The sequence below is a fragment of the Anser cygnoides genome, chromosome 19 (assembly GCF_040182565.1).
Source record: "Anser cygnoides isolate HZ-2024a breed goose chromosome 19, Taihu_goose_T2T_genome, whole genome shotgun sequence".
NCBI lineage: Eukaryota > Metazoa > Chordata > Aves > Anseriformes > Anatidae > Anser > Anser cygnoides.
Genome location: NC_089891.1, coordinates 2151539 through 2165982, shown reverse-complemented (window position 1 = coordinate 2165982; position 14444 = coordinate 2151539). Strand labels below are relative to the sequence as shown.

Below are 14444 nucleotides of genomic sequence, written 5' to 3'. Positions count from 1 at the left end.
TTGCTTTGGAGTCACTTGTGGAAAGTTTAAGCCCAAATACTTTTATCTTTGAGTCCTGTATCTGCTCTTGAGCATCCTTTGGAACAGAGGCAGTGTCCTGTGGATGTCCGGAAGTGGAGAGGTGGCCGGGTCCCCAGGCGGCACCCAGGCAGCAGCGCGATGGTGGCAAACCTCCACCTGGAGACACGGGTGTGAACACCAGATCTCTGCTCCCTGAATCGATTTGCATGGGCGGGGGCTTTTCTGGCGCCTTCGCTGGAACTCAGTGTGGTACCGAGAACCCACATCTCTAGCTCTTGGTGTCGTTGGAGTGCAGCCTCAGCCTCCTCCTCCTGAGATGGGTCTCTGGAGCAGTGGGCAGCTCAAAGGCAGGGGACAGAGCTGTGGGGCTGGGTGACAGCAGCTGAGATGCATGCAGCCAGCTGCCAGCCTGCTCAGCAGTACTGTGCTGATGGCACCAGTGTGCTCTGGAGCTTTGGCATCGCTGTCAGTGTGACCGCAGCCACCCTGACCGCAACCCTGCTGTGGACCCACCCGGGGCAGGCTTGGGGCTGCCTCACTGCTCCCTGTGAGGACCTGAAAAGCCACCTTGGATCACCCTGGAGCATGGCACAGGTGTCCCCAGGGTCTCCTGACCTCAAATTAGAAAAACTCAGCGATAAGGAGGAGCTCAGCGCTCAGGTCCCTTGGAGGCACCTCTACTCTGGGGTCCCTTCCCCCAGGTGGCTGCTCCAGCCTGGTGGCCACCACTCTGCTGTTTGTCATCCTTGTCACTGCGCACTGCAGCAGGGGCAGGGCATGGCACCTCCCTGCTCTGCTCCGCTTCCTTCCGCCTGGCACGAGCCCCCTGAGTCACCAGTTTTGGTAACTTCCTCATGCCGCGTGCCCCGAGGAGCAAAACAAGCCGATGACGGCATGCACAGCGCATGGGGTGGGATCCGGAGGGACGGGGGGGACGCGTGGCAGCTCTAACAGCCTGAGCTGTGTGGCCTCTGCTGGTCTGGCCTTCTGACATCCCGATTCCTCCGGCTTGGGGATAAGCATGAAGGGCTGGGGAAGAAATGTGGAGATGGGATTGGAGCAGAAGGAGTGCCAGAGGTCAGATTGGCATCCCCAAAACTGACACCGGGCTGGTGCCCAGCAGCCTTTCCCCAACCCACTGCCGCCCTTCCCGGCCCTGGCCTTGCAGAGGCAGCAGTGCAGGGCGCTGTGCCGCTCCCACCTCCGCCTGCTCCACCTGGGTGCTGTGCTGTGCGAGGCAGGTGGCACCGTGACAGGCACCAGACTTTCCCCTCTCTATTATTTTTGCTGAATTTCTTCCGAATCGCCTGGGCGGCTCAGCTGGCGAAGGCTGAGCTCCGTCCCCTCACCGCAGGGTTTCACCCGGTGCGAGCCCCAGGGTGCTGCAGGGCGCGGGTGGCATCGGGGGCTCAGAGCGCAGCGTCCCACGCAATGTGTGCTGTGGGCAGTTGTACCGGGGATCAGCACTTACGGGGGATTTTGGCTCTGACTCTGGTTGCTTTTTTTAAAATTCACTGGAATCTCACTGCGAAACCCACATCTATTTCAGTGCCCGAGCGGTTTTCGAGTCTCAGAGCATCCGTAGCAGCGGTCACTCTCTTCTGAAAAACGAAAACCCTCAAAGAAACCCAGAGCTGGATCCTTGCCGCTGCCCGCAATATCAGCTGGGCTGGATCTGGCCCCCTGCAGCAGACGTACTGTTGCAAAGACGCTGGGGGAGAGCATTGCCCGTGATCGATGCTGGCACGGGCCCTTTCTTAGGAGCTCCCTCGAAGGCACCAAGGAAAGGCCGTTTCCAGGTGCCACCAGAGCAGAAAGCAGCAGCGTGTCCCCAGCCTGCTGTCACCCAGCCCGGCCATGGGTGGCTTCACAGTGCTGGGGAGGTGCCAAGGGCTTCTCCAGCAGGGAAATAGGGATGAGCAGGGAGGGAGGGAGAACAGGGTCACATAGGGTGGAGGAGTGGAGGGGGGGAGGGATGGGGCAGCAAAGACGTGGATGGAGGGATGGCTGTAGGGAAGGAGGGAGGGAGGGTTGGAGGGAAGGATGGAGAGATGGAGGGAGGGAGGGATGGATGGAAGGATGGATAGAGAGGGATGGAGAAGTGGATAGCTGGAGGGAGAGAAAGGGACTGATGGAGGCAAGGGGAGATGGATGAATGGCTGGATGGTTTGGTGGGTGGATGGATGGAAGAATGAGGTGTCAGAATGGCAGATGGATGAAGGGATGGATAGATGGGTGAAAGGAAGAAGGTTATGAAGGGAGGGGTAGATGAATAGAAGAACAGAGAAATGGAAGAGGAAGTGGTGGGGGGACGGAGGGAGGGAGGAGTGGGTGGGTGGGTGAAGGGAGGGACGGATGGAGAGATGGAGAAGTGGGTGAAAGGATGGATGGATGGATGGATGGATGGATGGATGGATGGATGTGTGGATGGATGGATGGGTGGATGAAGGGATGGATGGATGGATGGATGGATGGATGGATGGATGGATGGATGGATGTGTGGATGGGTGGATGGATGGGTGGATGAAGGGATGGATGGATGGATGGATGGATGGATGGATGGATGGATGGATGTGTGGATAGATGGATGGATGGAGGAATGGATGGAAGGATGGATGGAGGGATGGATAGAGGAATGGATGGATGGAGGGATGGATGGATGGACGGATGGAGGGGTGGATGGATGGAGGGGTGGGTGGGTGGGTGGAGGGACGGATGTATGGGTGGAGGAGTGGATGGAGGGGTGGGCGGCTGAGAGGTTGGGTAGTTGGATGGAGGGGGCGGTGGGCGAGTGGAGGAAGCGGCTGCCGGGCGGGCGGAGGTGCGGGCGGGGCCGGGGCCGGCCGGGCCACACGTGCGGGGCGGGTCCCGCCGCCGGCCCCTCCCGCGCGCCCGCCCGGTGCCGCCGGTGCCGCCCGCGGGGAGCGCAGCGCAGCGGAGCCCGGCGGGGAGCCCGGCGGGGCGCGCCGAGGATGGGCAGGGAGCGCCGGCGGCAGCCGCCCTCCAGGTGGGGACCCCAGGGGCCGGGAGCGGGGGTGCTGCAGCCCCCCGGGGGCGGGGGGGTGTCGGTGTAACCGGGGGGGCCGTGCCCCCCGCGTGTGACCGGGAGCAGGTTGTAACCGGGCGGCTCTGTCCGTCTGGTGGCTCCAGGGGGTGTGCCTGGAACGGGGGTGTCCGTGTAACCGAGGGGCCGGTGGGTGCTGGGGGTGTGTGTGTGTGATATCGGGGGCTGGGGGGGGCTGCTAAGTGGGGTGCCCAAATAACTGCGTGGGGGCAATGATCCTCCATGGAACTGGAGAACTCCCTTCAGCTGGGGGGGGTGTGCGTGCCCTGGGGGAGCCCCTGTGGCTGACCCTGCAGGGGGGTTCCCTGGGGTCCCTGCAACCCCAGGGAGGACCCTGCACCCGTTGGTAGGGGTCACCCTATGGCCCCAGGGTGGGGGGGTCCCCTTGCAGCCTGGGAAGGGCGCACCGCGCACCCCATCTCCATCTGGCTCCCTTGGCAGCCTGGGGGGGTCTGCGGCCAGGAGCAGCTTGTTGTGCCCGCTGGTGGGGACGGGGCCCCACTGCCATGACTCATTTCTGGACTGCGTGCTCTTGTTTTTCTCCTGCTGCCCCACAGAGCTGCTGCCTGGGGCCCAGGTGTGGAGCTCGGCCCCCAGGGACCACCCCACAGCGCATGGGTCCCCGGGAAATCCCGGGGGCTCTCCGGCACCCGGCTGGAGTTTTGGCAGAGTCTCTGGCGGGGGTGGCAGTGAGTCACCTGGTGTCACCGGGAGCTCCCCACGCCAGGCTGGAGGGACCCAGGGCCCCTCGGGTCACTTGCTGCTCCTCTCACCCTCGGGACCCCAGCGTCCCCACAGCCCAGCAGGGCAGAGATGTGACCCTGGCAGGGCTTTGCTGTGGCAACAGGATGTGGTTTGGGATGTGACAAGTGCAGCGGCATGTCATCCCTCCAGCACTGGTGTCCGGACACGCGCCAGCCCTGAGATGTCCTCGTGCTGCTTTGCACACCAGCCTGTGCTGATGCTCGTGCACAGGAAGGAGCATTTTGGTCGGGTGTTTCTGGGGCCTTGTGGTGCCACCAGCGGCCCCCGTTTAGCACTGACCAGGGGGCACACGGATCCAGTCTGGCCTCCTGCTCTGCTCACTTCTGCAGCAATCTCCACAAAAAGATGTTTAGCTGCTTTGGATGGTGTAAGCCCTAGGGGAGGAAAAGGCCAGGCTGACTCAAATCACTAACGAAAGCGGGAGAAAAGAGATTTCAGACCTTTGTTTTCATGTTTATTAAAATCTCACTGTTACCCCAGCACCCGTTAGCTTTGCTAGTAGCTTGTTTTCGGTGCTGATGTTGCTACTCTGAATGCAGCAAAAACATGCTCAGGCAGCTGCAGGCTGGTGCTGCTTATCCTGTTGTTGAAGGGGCTGAGGCTAAGCAGCTGCAATTTATTTAGGTTTTCGATGTGTAGTAATTTTCTAAATCTTGGTTAGATGCAGAGGTACTGCATCAGACTCAGGTAATGTGCAGGATGTCAGTGCTTTGGTTTTTGTGTGTGTGTGTGCTGGGGATGGGTCTGTGTTTGGCTGTTGCATGCTCATAGCAAAAAAATTGGATGGAGTTGCAAATTGTTTCCACAACACAATCACAAAGTGTTTTGGAACTGCGGGTGTTGCTCAGATTAGAGCTTAAACCTAGAAAGATGAGATGATAAAGGGCAAGAGCCTAGCGGCAGTGGTTGCAGCTGTTGCATCCCTCAGTTACAGCGACTGCAGGAGGTTGGAGGGCGATGGCCGGGGTGCATCCTCTGGAGCTGTGCTGGAGGATGCCCTGCAGGTATCCGGGCAGTGCAGAGCACAGTTTGCAGCACTGTGAGCTGGAGGCCTATGTGGTCCAGGGCCGGCTTAGCCTCGTGCTGTGGTCCTGCCGACAGGCAACAGGGATGCTCACTGCTCCATGCCGCACTGCCAGCGCTCTCCTGCAGCTCCACAGCCCAGTCTGGGCAGGAGGAAAAGGGACTGCTGAAGTGCTGGAGGTGATTTGCAGAGGGAGAAGCTGTCGTGGCACGGTGGATGGATTTGGGGTAGGGGCTCTTCACCAGTGCTGCAGGTTCTGCTGCTGTAGGATGGTGCAGGTGGCCAGACCCTTCACCCCCTCCCGCAGATCAGGGCACCCCAATTTGGGGAAAAGCAAACCAAAACTGTCACCTTGTGCCTTTTGCTGAATGTGAAAATCAAGATGTGAGTTTTGTACCGAGAAAGAAGAACTGAATCCAGATAAAAGCATCAGAGAGAAGTTCTGTGCACTGCCCCGGCAGACCGTGCTGCCTGCGCCGCATTGGCCCTTGGGGCTGAGGGATGCGGCGGTGGCTTTGCCATCAGCACGATGCTCCAGCCATGATGGGGATGGGGCTGTGACACCTGTGTAATGATGCAGGGACTGCTGCAGGCTTGCCATGCCGTAGCTCACCTGGGGCAGTTTCAACTTCTCTTTTTGGGTGACCACTGAGCTGTTCCTGGTTCAGGGCTGCCTGTTTTTGCATTATTATTTTGCAAGTGGAAAATGTGCATGAATTTTCTGGGGGAGAGCTGCTCAGGCGAGTGCCCCAAGGATGTTTTTGAGTGAGGACAGTCTCCTGCTGCCTCTAAACGCTTCTCTTGTCTCTGCTTTGAACTTGTAATGGGCGGTAAGTAAGGGCAAGTTCCCTATGGAAACTGTGTCCCTCATAGGCATTGCATCACAGCCCAACACTTCTTCCCTCGCTGCAGCTTTGCAGCCATGCTCACCTGACAGGGAGGTGTTTGGGGCTGGAAACGGCACTCCTGACTGCAGAGGAGGAAGATGTGACCTGTGAATGCGACCCAGGTTCTGCCACTCATGCTCTTTCTCTCCTCTTCTGCTTCCCTAAGAGGCTCAGTATTGTGGGACTCCTGGCATGGCTGGAGGTGGCGTGGGGGTCACCTTTGACCCCTCTCCATTGCCAACCCTTTCATTGCAAGGTGCCCACCCACCCAAAGCCATCTCTGGAGGTCTCCACAAACCACCCAGGACTGTGTCCATCCCATGTTGTGTGCATCCAAGTGGGGCTGTTTGCTCTCCTGAAGGCACAGCCAGTCATGGAGCCAACGTGCCACGGGCACGATGCACACGAGGGCACGGGCAGGACCCTCCACCAGCACCCACGCTGGCACCGAGCCCTCTCCATCCGCCTGGGTGGGAGCCTGGGGAGAAGCTCAGCGCCTTTCTCAGCACGGGGACTGAAACCCCCCAAAAAACAGTGTTCACTTCCTTATGATCTCGTCTTTGGCCGCCAATTAACACAACGTGAGAACTTGTCTCCCCAGTGACACGTCTGTATGACTCCTCGGATGCGTTAATTGCAGGGTTTTCAGCAGCCGGAGCGCGATGAAATGGTAATTGTTGTGATTGTGTGCCGTGCGGCAACGAAAAGACGCGGCTCTTTGGCGAGGCTTAATTAGGAAATAGGGACACTGTCAGGAATGGCTCTGAGATGCGATTTTCCTAATGAAAGCTACTGAATAGGCAGCCTTGTAATGAAGAACAGGCTCACGAGGGGTACTGCCAATTGCTCTTCTCTAGTGTTAATTTTGTATTTCCTCCCCATTGTTTCTAATACCCTCTTGGAAAAGCTTGTAGATAAAATGCTTTATTTTCTTACGGCTCGTATCCTGTTTGGCAAGCCATGATTATAGCGTGTGCATCTGGAATACATGAGTGGACAGGCGTGAGCTCCTTCAGACTCGTTCATCTCTGATTTCAAGCCCTGGCATTGAAGGAAAAGGGAAAAAAAAAGGCCACCTCGGCTTGCGGTTGGGCGATCTGCTCCCTTGCTGCAGCCCGGCCGTGCTGCAGGAGGCAAAGATGCTCAGCCGCCTTTGCAGAAGGCAGCAGGAGGAGAGCTGGCTCCGAGGGGCACGAAGGCAGTGCGACGCTGCGGGTGTTTGGCGGGGTTTCGTGTCCGAGGCTTGCCTGTTTTCGGCTCAGATGTGCTCCCCTCTCAAGTGTGATTGCTGTATTTAACCTGCCCCATCTGAGAGTTCACCCAGGTTCCAGTCTCCTGCTGGTAAGAAAGAGCCCAGCGGCCGGATCCTGCCCGGGACAGCTGCGTGGTTCAGCGCCCCCACCTGCGCTGTGCCCTTCCCGTAACGGGGCTGGGCGAGTCCCCGGGTGCTGGAGCAGGCTCCAACGCTGCCTCCCAGCTGTGCCGGGCAGTGAAAAGTGCTGCAGATGGTTTTGGCCAACAGATGTGAGCACAACCCCACTGCCGAGTTAAAAGCGGAATCAGAAAACGCTACCTGGCTGGGTGACACTGTCCCGTGGGGCTGTGACAATTCTTAATGACTCCATGCTGCTGGGAACCATCCCCTGCTTGATGGGAATGGGGCTTGGTTTTCCCTCAAATGCTTTGTTTCTTTGCCTAAAATTCCCGTAGTGCTGGGGGTGAGAGCAGCTCCTGAAATGCTGCTGGTCCTCATTTCGTGTGGCGGTAAGCAGAAGTGAGCAGCTCATGTGACGAGGGCGCCTGGGAATGCAGGGCGTGCTGGAGCATTGTCCCCCCGCGGTCATGATGTCAGCTTTGAGCCTGATCTTGTGACTGTCCTTAGCAGTGCTGCGATAGGGATTCTGTCTCCCTTTTTATCTTGTGTCAGAGGGTTTTGAGCTGTAACATCAAGGCATTTAAAATATTCATCCTAAAGCTGTGTTAATGTTCAAACGCAGCACATGGGTGTACGTCTGGTGTGTGCACGCTTAGGAAGGACAGTGTTGTCTTGAACTTGCAAAAGTGTTTTTCATCTCTTCCACAAAGCCCTATTCTTTTCTTTTTTTGTCTCAAATTAGGATGAAACGCTTCCCCTTTCAGCTGCTTCCCCCAACGCTGTGTCTATTTAAACCCTCGGCTCAGAGGCTTCTCTGCAAACAAGCTCTTGTCCTTTCAGGTGGCATTTCCCTTTTCTCATTGTTTCTGGCAATCTGTACATGTGAAACTTCACAAATGTTTCTTCATTCTTGGTGTCTTTGTGTTGATAAACCTTGCAAATCGGTGCACGCACGTGGCTGTGCGTATGCACCGGTTACGGTGGCGCTCGGGTGCGGGTGCTTGGTGTGTGACCGAGCGGTCTCCAGCCCTGCAGACCCAGCCCTGGGTGACCTCGCTGTTGCTCCTTGGCCATGGCTGTGAGTTCTGCTCATCTCAGAAGGCTTCTGTTTGAGGTTTGTCTCCCTGGATCAATTAGCAGGATTGCAATCCATCCCACCAAGCCTGAAGTCCCCAAAGGACTGCTCTTTAGATGCAACTTACTCTCAGGTTGATCTGGTCTGAACGCTGGGGGGTGTTTGATCCTTTAGGGAACTTGGGCAGAGTCAAGAAGTGTCTGTGTGGGTCTAAGTCCATGTTTGCTGGGCACGCAGCATGCCCGGAGCCTGGGGACCTTGCTCGTGGTGGCCCCTGAGCTGCTGGCTCACAGCACTGGGCACTGGCGGGTGTTCGACAGCCTCCCACCGGGGGTCTCCAACCAGGACACTACCAGCAGCTGTAGAACGATGCTGTAGGGTGAAGGGGGAAGCCTTTGGCTCTGTGGAAACTGTGTTTAAGAGTCTCCATCAGGCCACTTCCCAGGAACTCGGCTCCTTGTGAAGAGCCAGCATGAGGGCCCTGTGATGCCACCACCCATCCTGGAAGGAACCAAGGGCTGGAAGGCATTCAGGATGCATGTGCCGCATGAGTTTGTGCACCCTTTGCTCCTGTGGCATGTCACTGGGAAGATCTGGTGACTTGTCCTGCACGTGGGAGCTGGTCAGGGCTGTGCCTACCTGGCTGGAGGCGATTTGGGGATGGATGGGGTGCTCAGTGCCCCTTATGGTGGCATGTCACCTTCAAATATAGTCAGTGAGCCAGGGAGAAGGGATACAGAGTGGTGGATAGGGCCTTCATGTGGAGAAGAGGATGCCTCTTGGCTTGTCTTCTCCATGGCTTTTTGGGCTGGTGAAGATGTTGTTCTGGTGGCCATACTAGGCCAGACCAAAGGATGGTCCAGCTTGGGGTCCTGCCCTCAGTGAGGGAGAGCTCAGGGGCTTGGACCTCACCCACTGCTACAGGGCTGCCCCAAGCGCTCCGGTCCCATCTCCTTCCCTTTGTGCAGCCCTTCCTTCTCCAGACCTTCAGGGTTTGGTACATCTGGGGTGCTGTGGTGCCTTCCAGCACAGCTTGGGCCTGCTTCTTCCCAGAGGTGAACACAAGGCTTGAAAAGGCTTTGTGCCACGGGCTCGTTGCTTCCCTCTACAATGGCAAATGCAGAAGCTGATGTGGTACTTCAGTGCTTTGAGGAGCTTGAAGCTGCTCAGGGCTGAACAACATGGTGGGGCTGGCATCCTGCTGCCGGCTGGACACCCAGCCCTCCATGGTCTGTCTCCTCACCTGGAGCTTCCCTTTCTTCTCGTGACTGTGATGGTGCTGCAGTGGTACCGGTGGTTCCTCTGGTCAAAGTGGGGCTCAGACCTCTCCGTGAGCTATGGAAGCAGGTGTCAGTCACTGCCTCACTGCCCCAGGGTGATGGGGAACGGCCAAAGCCGTCCTCACCATCATCTGTCTTTTGTGGAGCTGCAGCCAGCGGTGCTGGAAGCGAATCTGAAGTTTTTGGGCAACCAAGCCAGGGACTGAAAAGGCTCCTGGGTTCCCAGCAGGGCCTCCACAATGGCAGGAAGTAACTTCTAAAGCTTCCTTTGGATACACAGGGCCTTGGGGGAAAGATTTACTTGCTTGTTTATGCTGTAAGTTAATCTATTTAGTGGGCTTGGCATTAAAGCTCACAAAAAGCCCTCTGAAATGGTCACGCTGCTTGTGTGTAGTGCTTTGTCTCTCACTTGCTTTGTTTCACAGCTGGAGTAGTTAAGCAGAGACAGAGCCAATTGAAATCTCACATGTAAACTTGTTTTTCCAAATAGGCTGAAGAAATTAGCATCGGCTCTCGCTGTGGCACCAGGGGGAAGGCAGTGTGGGGCAGAGGTTGGGGTCTCCACCGTGGGGGACTCCTGGTTGTGTGGGCTCTGTGCTGCCTTGCTCAGCTGGGGGATGGGGACGGTCCTGGACCCGACTGGGGATAAAAATGCTTTTGGAATGTTAAAAAGTATGCAAAAGGAAACCCCAAGAAATACTGAGCCAGCATAGCAGAGTAATGTCGTGGTTTTTTGGGGGTGGACAAGAAGTCTTAGGAAGAGTTTGGAGAGGCAGAAGAAAGTGCCAAGTCAGTGGAACAATGAATAGCTGATGGTGATTTTTTGTGATAGGGCGGTATCACTGTTTCCACTTGTTTGATGCTATTCTAAATGTGATAGTGCACCCACATGTAACCTTCCACAGTAAAAGTGTTTGTTTTCCCCAAGGGTCATGCCTGAAGAAGCCCCACGTGCCCAGCGACGGCCCAAGGCAGCACGTGGGACACCTGGGGTTGAGACTCATGCCCAGAGGTAGCCGGCACCAGGCTCCCTCCCAGGCTGGAGACGTGGTTGCATGGTTTTGGGAAGGTCTCTTTGTTAGGCATGGGAGCACCTGGAGTCTTGTCCCCTCTGCCCCATGTGAGTGGCCACCAGAACCCTCCCAAAGGGACCTGTTGTGTTGTCCCACTGGCTTGCAGCCACACCAGTGAGCATCGGGAGGAACAGAACCACTTGATGCTCTCAGTGGTGTCCTTCCCTTCCTTCTTGACAAGGGCAGCTTGGGCCACCACCTTTTTTTTTTTTTTTTTCTGTGGGAAGCACCTTTTTCCTCTAAATTCTGTGTTTGCTGAATTCTTCCCTCCCTCAGTTGTTTCCTGTGACTCACAGACACGGCTCTCCCACCTTCCACGTCCCCACAGAGCAGCCTCGGCACTCCCGAGGCACACGCTGCTGGCGCTCAGTGCCCGGCCGGGCTGTGCCGAAGACCATCTCTGTCTCCAACCTAAATCTTCCTGGGGCTTCGCTTGTCACCGAGCTTGTAATCGGCTGCGGTGTTGGGTGAAACTTCAGCCTTCGCTCTCGGGATAAGGGGTGATAGGAACGAAAATTAACTCTTGCATCATGTGGTGAGGGGTTTTCATAATCGATGCCAGGAACAAGCACGTTTCCTCTCTGAGGAGTGAGTATGTCTAACTGGCCTTTTCTTACTCAGATCAGATGTGTGTCATTTCTGCTGATTTTTAATGAGAAGAAGAGGCTTCTCTTACCCCTGCTGCGTTTTGCCAAGCCCATGCAGTCCTTTGAGTGGTCGTGGATGGGGCTGGGGTTGCTGATGCCCTGGGCCAGCCGTCTGTGCCCGGCAGAGGCTGGCCGAGAGCAGCGTTCGGGTGCCAGGGAGGTGCAGGCGCCGCGGGTGGCAGAGTTGCTATTGCCAGCATGTGGGAGAGGAGAGGTCAGCTTGGCCTCTGAGAGAGAAGCTCGAGGTGCTGACACACGCTGGCCTTGGTCTGGTGTTTTGGAAGGTGAGGAAAGCGTTGACAGAAGAGATAAAAGGAAGCATAGGGTAAGGCTGGATTTTTTTTTTTATTTTTTAGGAAGTTACTTTTTGGTGTCGAGATGTACTTTACAATGGTGAAATCCAAGAAATTCCACAGACTTCTGGGTCCTCACCTGCCTAGAGGCAGGAGGATTGAAAAGGCGATGGGGATGGAAGGCTGCAGGACTGGCAGGGCCACTGGGGGTCTCTCCCTGGCCTTGGGCTGGGGCCACTCTGCTCATGTCACTTGATTCAAGTCTGTTGCTGCTTTTTCTGCCCTCGAGGGCATGGGCACAGATAATTCTCTTCCCCTTTACAGCAGCCTTTTTTGTGATTGCATTTATCCCATTTTCCGCTCCCAGCAGGGCGTGTTTTCTCCCTGTCCTGCAATTTGAAGCTTGTCTTTCAGCATCTCCAGGAGTGGGACTTCTGCAGTTTCCTTCAGAAATCACTGCCAGAAGTAATTGACCTAATTCAAAGAACAGCGGGGAGACATGTTGCTCCCCATGCCTCTCACTTCCCAAAAGCTGGAGACTCAAGCAGTTCACGAGCACTCTTACAGGAGCTGAAAATAATGGTGTATGGAGATGGAGTGCAGCCCATGGTTTGAGCTGGAGGTGAAGGCAGCGTCTTGCCAGTGGTAAGAACATCTCTGATTGAAAGGACCTGTGGTGAGTCACTGAGGCTGCATAAAGGGAAATGTCTTTTAGGAGAAAGGGGGAAGGCACCATCACAACTGTTCTTCTCGGTGATGGCTTGGTGGGACTAATTTAGAGATTCTTATTTTTCGGCATCAAAATACATCATGTCTTCAAAGGGGCAGCAAGTGGAATTCCCCTGTTATCTGTTTGTCAAGAATGCATGAGATCCTGTCTTGGAAAGTGGTAATTGCAAAAAAGAACATTTTAAAAATAAGCCAAGAGGAAGTCTCAGTTTGCAGAATAGTTGGTAGGGAGATCTGTAGACAATTCTGCACTGGACACTGTCTCGCTTTTGTGGTTTCAGTTTCCCGTCAGCGTTACTTCCTGGAGTCAGGGCCTGAGGCACTCCATGTCTCCATGGAAAAGGGCTCTCCTTCCACCCCATGTCTTCGCTTGCTGCCAGCACTGCTGATGGGGAAGATGGTAGTGATGCTGTGAAACCAGCTTGTACTTGCTTCTGTGATCATCTTACTTCTCCTAACCAGCTGAGAATTGCCCAGAAGCTGCTGGCAATGCCTTCAGCCCTGCCACCTCTGTGGCCGCTAGTCTACGTTCAGGTTTTGGGTGTCTGCTGTGACTTTCTCACTACCAGCGTGTTCCTCTGGGTGTGTCCTGGTGTGGCAGCTAGCTGAGCCTGCCTGCGAACTCAGCCCACATCCAGCTCTTGCACCATGTTCTGCAGTATGCTATACCTTGGTATCTCTGGTAAGGCTTAGGAGGAGACGGCTTTTTCTGCTCCATGAAGCGGAAATAAAGTCTTGGTGCAGCTCTCTGGATCTGGAGTCTAGTCAGTTACACTGTGATGGGAAGCTCATCACCAGGAGACGTGGTGGTTTCACTCTGAAATCACTGAAATTTTGCTGTGGTTCCATTTTGTACACTTACAGGGTAGGCCCACCAATTTATTTTTTTTTAAACTCAAAAAATGACTGAACTGTTCTCTCGAGAAGAGGAGTGAGCCTTGTGCTGTGACAGCCCCGCAGGGGAGTGCTCCCCAGCGAGCCCCCTGTGGTGGCTGGGTGCTGGAGCCTGCCTCGCTCCTTTGCAGTGGGTTCAGACCCTGCTTGTGTCAGTCAGCCTCGGAGGTCAGGGGACAGACTGCGTCCACCGCTCTAGGAGAGGTGAACGGGGGCTTGGCTGCAGCACAGTTCAGATCTCTTAAATAGCCCCAGGGAGGGCCCCGACTGGCCCTGACACAGCTGATGGGCCTTTTGCTACTGACTTCAGTAGCGTCTCGTGGATCTGTCTGAAAGCTAACGCATCCTTGGGTGGAAACCACACCTTTGCTGCCTTGAACCACACATGCAGCCTCTTGGTGTCTGTGACTATCTGTTGCTAGCCTTCATGTGCTCCAAATAATTACGCATTTATTTGTTCTTATTTGTCTGTGTTTTCTGGATGATCAGTGTTCTAATGCCATTCATCGGTGAGCTGGCTCCATTAAATGGACTGCAAGCAGCTTTAAAGCACAAGGTCTGTCTTTCAAGGTGGAAATAAAAGTCTCTGCTGTAAAAACAGAAAATTAAGTGGACAGAAAGTAATGCTTGTAAAGTTTTCTTGGGTCAGTAATTCATTGAGAGCTACTCCGTCTAGCCTCTGGCACTCTTCCTCAGAGCTTACACCTGGCTGTCCAGCGGTAGAAGTCTGGTGAGGAGGCCTGGAGGTCTCGAGTGGACAAAGTCACTTGCAGAAGCATTGGCTTCTGCTTTTATTTGTTATGAATCAAGTTTGGGGGTGAAAGAAGTGAAAGCTAAACTGAGTGACTCTACTGCAATTTCCATGTTCCCATTATTGCGTTGTCTGAGGTTGTTACAGGCTCTGAAACATTTGGTCATGCAACTGCTGGGTGAGGAAGGAAGTGTGGTTATTCCTGCTTTGCATGTGGGAAACAGCTTTGGGGAACGAGGATGGGAGTCGTCTTGCATAAGGATGCCTGCCTAAAAATGTGGGCTTCTGATGTAGCTTAGTCTGCTGGCTGCCCGTAGAGGGGTTCAAGCTGGCTGGGATGAGCTGACGTCTACATCAGGTGCTCTCGCTGTCTGTAGATGTTGGTCTGCTTAGAAATTCACCTTATTTTTGTATAGGTGAAGTTGAAGGAGGTGAATCCTACCCCTGGGGTGGACCCAGTATCACTTCAGAGCTTTATAATAGAGCAGATAGTAGATGTGGATTCTCCAAAGTCACCAGATGATCTTCTTTCTTTTTTTCCTCAGTTGTCTTGCTTAATGCCTTTG

At 55.3% G+C, this 14444-nt stretch overlaps 1 protein-coding gene across 2 annotated transcripts in view; it reads left to right on the top strand.

The window, feature by feature from the left end:
* The first annotated feature begins 2895 nt into the window (after positions 1-2895).
* The window catches only part of PIK3R5 (phosphoinositide-3-kinase regulatory subunit 5), a 58287-nt gene continuing 46738 nt past the window's right edge, over positions 2896-14444 (top strand). For both annotated transcript variants that reach the window (XM_066980016.1, XM_066980015.1), the window contains exon 1: positions 2896-3028. The gene's annotated coding sequence lies outside the window, so the exon portion shown is untranslated. The remainder of the gene's footprint in view (positions 3029-14444) is intronic.